The sequence below is a fragment of the Monopterus albus genome, unplaced genomic scaffold (assembly GCF_001952655.1).
Source record: "Monopterus albus unplaced genomic scaffold, M_albus_1.0 scaffold341.1, whole genome shotgun sequence".
Classification (NCBI taxonomy): domain Eukaryota; kingdom Metazoa; phylum Chordata; class Actinopteri; order Synbranchiformes; family Synbranchidae; genus Monopterus; species Monopterus albus.
The window spans coordinates 393,587-401,426 of record NW_018128221.1 but is presented as its reverse complement, the minus strand read 5'-3'; the positions used below and the strand labels follow the sequence as shown (position 1 = coordinate 401,426).

Below are 7,840 nucleotides of genomic sequence, written 5' to 3'. Positions count from 1 at the left end.
AATCTGAGTGTCCCGGTTATTCATGAGTGTCTCTGTCATTAATCAGCCAACGGACTTAGAGTATTCTGGCCTTCAGTGTCTCCCACACAAGGGTTACACAAGTAAATGGATGCAATTGCTGCAATGTCAGGAAACAGTTGCTGATGATATTTTATTAATTCTACCAACCACTGGACAGTTTGCTCTTCGTGCATCAGTTCACAGGGCATCAGTCATGCAACAGTACATCTGACATAAGATAAGACTTTGACCCTGAAGAAAGGAAACTCATGGCAGAACTTCAGCTTTTATTTAAAAAACAAAACAAAAAATAAATGTATGTAATATAAACTAAAATTTTCAAACAATTATTATGAGAAAAAAGAACATTTTGAGAAGGTAGGGTTGGTGATTACTTTCAGAAGCATTTTTGTTACATATCTTGAATTTCTTTCTTCATCCCGATGAACATATTAAATCCACTGACAACATAAAGAAACAAACCTGTGGCAGCAGCAGGGCTGAACAAAGACTGACCAGTAATGTTACTTGCAAAACCATTGGACAGCCTACCTTCCTGTCAAACTACTTCCTACTTGTGTGCACTCAATGCATGAGCCAAGAGTTTCCCACAAGGCATTTCAGTTGCAGGCAGATGCGTTACTGCTCTGTTTTGATAGCTAAAGCTAGTGAGCTATGGCAGAGAAGGTGCCACAGCAGCTTTGGCTCACAGACAGAGACCGTTGTTACAGGCCAGGCCTTCCCCTTTAAGAACAGAAGAATAGAATAGAACGGCTTTATTTGTCATTGTACATTGTACAACAACATTTAAAATGCAATCCTTCTGTGCATAAATTATAAAAGAGCTACAACATTTAAAAACCTAAAAGAATGTAGAAATAAATAAATATAAATACTGATTGTCTAAAACGTTCTAATACACACCTGCCAACACATTTTCGCATTATGTGGGACTGTTGCACAATTCAAAGGAATCAACACGCCACATTGGATATGGTGTGGGAAGTATCATGTCATGATTCGGTTCCGCTGCTTCCTGTCAGGCTTTTATTTTGACCTTACTTCCTGTTTTTGTTTCACCTCCGTTTCGGTCTTTTTACTTTACTAATCACTCACATTAGTTTCACCTGCTCCTTATTGTTTGCACCTGTTCTTCACCTCTATTTAGGCAGCGTCCTCCCACCAGGATGCTGCCAGATTGTTCTAGATGCCAGCTCTGACTTTCCAGCATTATTTTCGGTTTTGGTATTTTGTTTTGACCCGGATTGTTTCCTTTGGAGGTTAGTGCTTACAATAAATCAAATTGTCCAATTGCAGACAAATGACCTCGGGCTCCTTTAACACTCATGCAGCCCAGGGACTTTCTTAAATGTAGCTATTTCATGCCTAAATGCATCTAAACAAGGTTGCATTTTACTCATTTACATTTATGAATATAATATTTTGCCAAAATGATAGTTATTGCATTGTGACACCCCAAGATTTTCACTGGCCCTATCTAAATCTGTAATCTGTAATGGAAGAAATATTCAACTGCAAATATTATTTGCTTAAGAAATCAATTTTGGACCTGAGCCAACCATTTAAACATGCCCAAAAGGTTTAATGTAAGATTACAATAGAAAAACAAATGATCTGTGGTCTCTGCTTCAGAGTTACCAAAAAGTACAACAGTTCTCATCCATATTAAATTTCAATCGTAAGAATTCTTTAGAGGGGTAGAATTCATTCAACATCTTGAAATGCACCTCTTTGGCTTTAGGAATTATGGGGAATGAGATGTATCTCTTATTTCACAAGCCATATGGCCTGAAAGACCATCAAATACATAGTTTCTTCTTGCAGGTGAAGGATAACATGTATTATCTCTGATAAAGGAGTTAGTGTTGTGTCGAACAGACTTGGATTTAGAGTTTACCTTCGGTAGAATCAGGACAAGAGAGGCATAGCTAGTTCCAAAACGTGGCTGGTTTTATTTAGGCACCATACATCAGCACACCCGCATGTCGCTACCTTGATATGTATATGAACTCCCCCTTCAGGCTCAACACAATAGTACACACATGGCTTTATACACCACAGTTAGAACATTGCTCATCAACCACATTTATGTTGCTGATCTTTAAAGGATATAGTGCCGGATCGACAGAAGAGTACAGAATATCCTGTCATATCCTCCATCTGTTTAAGCTGGAAGGGGACCGCGTGAATACATAGGCCTGAATATGCATGGGAAGCGCAGCTTTCCTGTGTCAACATGGCGGCCGCAGTGACGTATGTCCGTAATTAATAGCAGTGGCTCATGCGCGTTCTGCATTATGGCTTTAATTAAACAGACACACGTGATATTGCCGGAAATTGGGGAAACATTCTACGTCCACAATGGAGCTTGACTCAAACTCACCTTGTCGGAAATCGTTCTGACTGCTGTGAGCTTGGATTTAAACACATTATGGATGCTATACTGACAGCGGAAGTGCCAGAGGATATTTGGGATGTTAACTGGCCATGTTAGCTGGTTTCCAGTACAAGCAGGAACAGGTCAGTTTTCCACTAATTGACGTCTTTGTATGTCCCCACAGACATGCCTTCATAATTTCTAATTTTCATACACAGTTTCACGTTGTGTAGGTGCAGATTAATGCTTGTTGTTAACGGGCTAGCTTGTTATGGTTGGGCTAGTTAATGTATGTGTGGTAGCTCTTTTTGATTGTCTAATTTAACCATGTTCAACAAAACATTCATGATAAAAGTATAAACTTGAATAAAACTATTATGATAATTCTGTCTCTTAAGAAAATCTTTAGTTGCAGTGTTTGGGAAAATTAAATTCAAGATGGTTCTTCAGATGAATTTTACTGGCACCTTAGCCTTGATGTTTTTGTGATGTTCTTTGATTAACAGCTGACATGATATGAAGGAAACCTCCGGTCAGAGGTCCAACATGCTAACAGTGGATGGAAGATCAAGCACTGTTCACTTTCATTTTGAGGTGTTGGCTCATGGATATTGTAGTATTTAAAGTATGTTGTAGTATTTAATGAAAGATAATTTAAACAGATAGCGTTAACCTGTCGTACTGTTATATGATCTAGGTGATGTCTGTGTTTCTGTCTGTCTCTGAGAATATCAAAGAAACACAAGAAGTGAAAGTGGGTGTTGTGGAGAGATCTGTCATGTGCCATCTGCCTCAGGCTGGTTTCAGGTCATAAACAGCCTACACAGCAGCATAGCCTGTAATTTAAATACATTCTGTGGGTTTTGAGGGATGTGTGTGTTTTTACACAGGCTGCATTATACAGCCAACACCCCCCGACCCCCACAGCAGATACACTCTATTCCTTCAGGCACTAAAAAGTGACAGCTGTAGTGCAGAACGCGCTTCAAAAGCTAGGTCAATGGACACACGATGGCCCGACATTGGCTGAGGGGCGACCGTTGGCTCAGTGTGTCACAGGTTTTAGGAGACACTTGGACCCTACCTGTCTGTATTTCATCACAGTTTATATTTAATACAGTTTGTGAAAGTCACATTAATGCATTTGAAGGCTGGGACTATTTGGAAAGCTTCTCCTTGTCTGTTTGCATCACCTCCATTTATTCAGTCTTTACATTGTCTTGTGATAAATTGAAAATGTGGATCATGCTGAAGAAGGGTATCTGCAGTGGGAAGGATCTCTGCTCTGGAAATGTCTTTGTAATCCAGGCATTTGTTGCACACTAAAAGTCCTCCAATAAAACCCAGACAAACAGAGCGAGAGTCAGCACTTTACAGGAAACTCCTCTCAGACCTGCCTCTGCACTCGGCTCACATCAATATTAATTGTATTGAAGGAGTGATGAGCTTTTGTTAGGTATTTTTAGTCAGATAGATATTGGATAGGTACTTTATGTATTAGAAATGTTTAGTGGAGACAGGATGTCTAGTTAGACTGTTAAATGCTTAGGCCTGCTTATGAGTTTCTACAGGGTACTTCTGGTCAAGGATATCAGAGAGAAGAGTTGATGACTGTCAGCAGACAGGGTGTTCAATATTACATAGGTGTACATATGTTCTAGTATTTTTATGCAGGAGCAACTCCTTTGTACACGTCTCGCAAACTCTCGCTCGCCATACTTTTTTTCTAACAAGATAAAGTATTGAATGGTCATCATCTCCAGGCAACTGTGCATTCATGTGAGCTTGCCTGACACCCACCAGTGTCCCCACCATATTGGCAAATGTTATACTGCCTTGTTTATGTGTATTTTCAGTAAAGCTTAAAAAAAAAAAAGACAGAGCCGTCCCTGGTAGGCTAGTGGTTAAGGCGCAGCGTTCTCGCCACAGTGCCTCGGGTTCAAATCGGTTGTGTCAGGAAGGGTATCCGGCATAAAACATGTGCCAAATGTCAACATGCGAGTCATCAGTGTGACGATGCGCTGTGGCGACCCCTAAACGGGAAAAGCCGAAAGTGACTTTCTTTCTTTTAAAAAAAAAAAAAAAAGACACCCACTGGCGCCAAAGCTTCAGGACTACACCACAGTTAATCCAATAGGACCAAGTGTAAAATATTGTGAGAAACTGCTTCACTGTTTCTACTGTAGGCCTGCAGGTGTGCACTGGATCATTAAGTTAAGTACTGGGTCATAAAACATGGTCAGGTCAGCCAGAAGTCAGCCGTACTGATCATTCCTGCAGCTCAGTACAGAAATAACAGACTGTAAAGTGGATGAGCCACAGACGCCCAGTTAATCAGCTGCCGGATACTATTAGAATCATATGGAGATTGCCTACTCGTTGCCTTACGGAAGAACATTGTTCATGCACACTGAGAGTCGCTGTACTGGAGTCAGATTCCTCATGCGTCCAACACACCTGGCCAGTAAAGCTGACTGATTCTGAGATGTGTGTGAACCAACAGGCCTTGAATTAGAGAGATGCTCTTTGTGCACTGATACAGTAGCAGCAGGATAAATTAACTGCCCAGTATTAATCAAACCTGCACGTTGTTATTGTTGTGACCAAACCAGGGGGAATAAGTGCTAATGTTTGGAGTGCTGAGATAAAACTCCAGGACGAGGGTGTTGTGGAACATCAGCCGCAGCTTTGCTTCAGTGTATCCTCACACTGACAGAGTGACGAGTCGCCTCTGACTCCACACTGAAGCCGAGTTGTGCCATTAAAACAAAATGTTGTTTACATGACCGACTGTCATTCTGTAAATGGTGGTCAGGATCAGACATCCAAACAGACTGTTAGACCAAGTCCAGTTAGTCCATTATAAACCACATTCATCAGCAGCTGCTTTACGAGCAGAACGGCATAAACAGACAGTAAGTGCAGAAAATAGAAAGTATCATTTCTCATAACCACAGACACACTCTTGTGCCGCGCAACACAGAGAAATGGATGGGTTCAAAAGTGGAACCTATCTGAAAAGGCCTTTAAGAATATAGTCATGTTTTATTTTTAAACTCTCAATGATGCTTTGCTAAATTAAAAAAGGTGTTATTGTGTGACAGGCTCTGCCTTTTGGGTCTGGGGGAGTTTGGACCCAGAAGTGGAATGTTAAACCCAATTGAGCATCTCTGGAGAGACCTGAAAATGGCTGTCCACCAACGTTTACCATCCAACCTGACAGAACTGGAGGGGATCTGCAAGGAGGAATGGCAGAGGATCCCCAAATGCAGGTGTGAAAAACTTGTTGCATCATTCCCAAAAAGACTCATGGCTGTATTAACTCAAAAGGGTGCTTCTACTAAATACTGAGCAAAGGGTCTGAATACTTATGACCATGTGATATTTCAGTTTTTCTTTTTTAATAAATCTGCAAAAATGTCAAAAATTCTGTGTTTTTCTGTCAATACATGGTGTGATGTCAACTTCACATTCTCTGTACAGGTTTTTTGCAGCCCATCAGTGCTTTGTACTGAAGCATACTTGTTGCAGACACCTCTCTTCTTGACATGTCTGGCCCACAAGCCTCAGAATCTGCAGCTTCATCTTTATAAACAGTTAGTTGTTGTCTGCAGATTTAGGAAGAGTGCCAGCGTTGCTATGCGACCTGGTCTACTTCCTGTTCTGTGTGGTTTCCTGTCTGATTCTTGCAGCCCACACATGTCTCCTATATGCTTCAAGACAAGTGAACTGGTTAAAATGAAAGTAAATCATAAAGCATATGATACTAAAGTAAACATGTAGATATATTTGCTAATGCAGATTATAATGTCAATCCTAGAATTTCATATAATGTTGATAATCTGAAGCCAAAACAATAAGACCTTATACAACTTTTCTTGAAGACAGTTTTTAGTCATCTCAGTCTATATCTGCACAACCTCCTGTTGTTCTGAGTCTCTGCACTTAGACACCTACTTACACACAGCATTTCATGTGCACGGGTCCTTTTACAAAGGTCAAACAGATTAAACAATTATTTAAACAGTTTTGCAAACATAACATAGCACTATATCATTTTATCAAGAATTTCTTTCTACACCACATACAGTAAATAAAGAAAGAGGTCATGTGTGGCTTCAAAGCCTGATGAGATTTGTCTGTTTTGTGCTTGTCCCTTAAAGGCCTAAAAACCATTATAAAGCCTCATCCGGTTCTTTCAAACCAGGAACTCCGAGGGACGACTCAGACCACTTGAGTATATAAAAAAATATAACCGTGCTGGTTTATTCAAAGAGTCACAGGCAAGCATTAACACTCCAAGTCCAGAGATCTTCCAACCCCACGCTGCCAAAAGCAGCCCGGAAACAGAAAGACCCCCCGAACCCAACATTGCTTATACAATATTAATCCTTTCTGGGCTGTCGAACCGTGACGTCACCTGATATGCCAGCTTGGCAGCTGAGCAGAGCAGTAGACCAAACATGAAGAAAATAATGTGTGTGGCTGTTGTTTTCGTGGTGTGTATCTAAAACAATTTGACATAACATTACACATTAAGACAAATATTATGGTTACTTTTACCGTCATAATAACATTCGTCCCTGACTGCCGCCTTTCTCTGCTTTTAACTAACCTTGCATTTAACAGCCTGAGGAAGACATCCTGGCTGCACTAACAGTCCTAGACAACAAATCTCTGAATATCTATCTAACTAAAAAATAACCTAACATTATCAATTGCAAACCTTTTTACTCTCCCCATGAATTCAACAGTTTCATGCTAATGGCAGTGTACATAACACTGCAGGCTAACGCTAACGCGCTACGGCTCTTGGCAGAACAGATAACTAGCGTGGAGCTAGAACATCCCGACTCTCCACTTATTGTTCTTGGGGACTTTAACAGAGCAAATCTCACCCATGAACTGCCCAAATACAGACAGCACATTACCTGTCCCACCAGGGACAAAATCACACTGGACCACTGCTACACAACAATAAAAGATGCCTATCTCTGTCCCCCACGCAGCCCTCGGACTCTGATTACTATATGGTCCATCTTATTCCAACCTACAGGCAGAAACCTAAAGCTGCGAAGCCTGTAGTCAAAACAGTGAAGAGCTGGACTGAGGAGGCTAAGTCAGAGCTACAGGCCTGCTTTGACTGCACAGACTGGAGTGTATTTGAGACTGCAGCTACAGACCTGGATGAACTCACTGACACTGATATCTTATATCAGTTTCTGTGAGAATGTGTGTGTGCCCAAAAAGACCTTCTGCACATAAAACGACAACAAGCCCTGGTTCACAGCAAGACTCAGGCAGCTTTGTCATACCAAAGAGGAGGCTTACAGAAGTGAGGACAGGACTCTGTACAGCCAGGCAAGGAACACACTGACAAGGGAGATCAGAGCAGCAAAGAGGAGCTACGCTGAAAAGCTGAAAGCTCAGGTTTCAGCCAAC

At 41.1% G+C, this 7,840-nt stretch overlaps 2 long non-coding RNA genes across 2 annotated transcripts in view; both read left to right on the top strand.

The window, feature by feature from the left end:
• The first annotated feature begins 1,209 nt into the window (after positions 1-1,209).
• Positions 1,210-5,599, top strand: LOC109974615 (uncharacterized). Its single transcript, XR_002276995.1, has 3 exons — positions 1,210-1,280; positions 2,337-2,541; positions 5,503-5,599. It is a non-coding gene; the product is annotated as an uncharacterized LOC109974615 (long non-coding RNA).
• Positions 5,600-5,637: 38 nt separating this feature from the next.
• Positions 5,638-7,840, top strand: part of LOC109974610 (uncharacterized) — a 34,245-nt gene continuing 32,042 nt past the window's right edge. The window contains exon 1 of the long non-coding RNA XR_002276993.1: positions 5,638-5,670. This is a non-coding gene — a long non-coding RNA (uncharacterized LOC109974610). The remainder of the gene's footprint in view (positions 5,671-7,840) is intronic.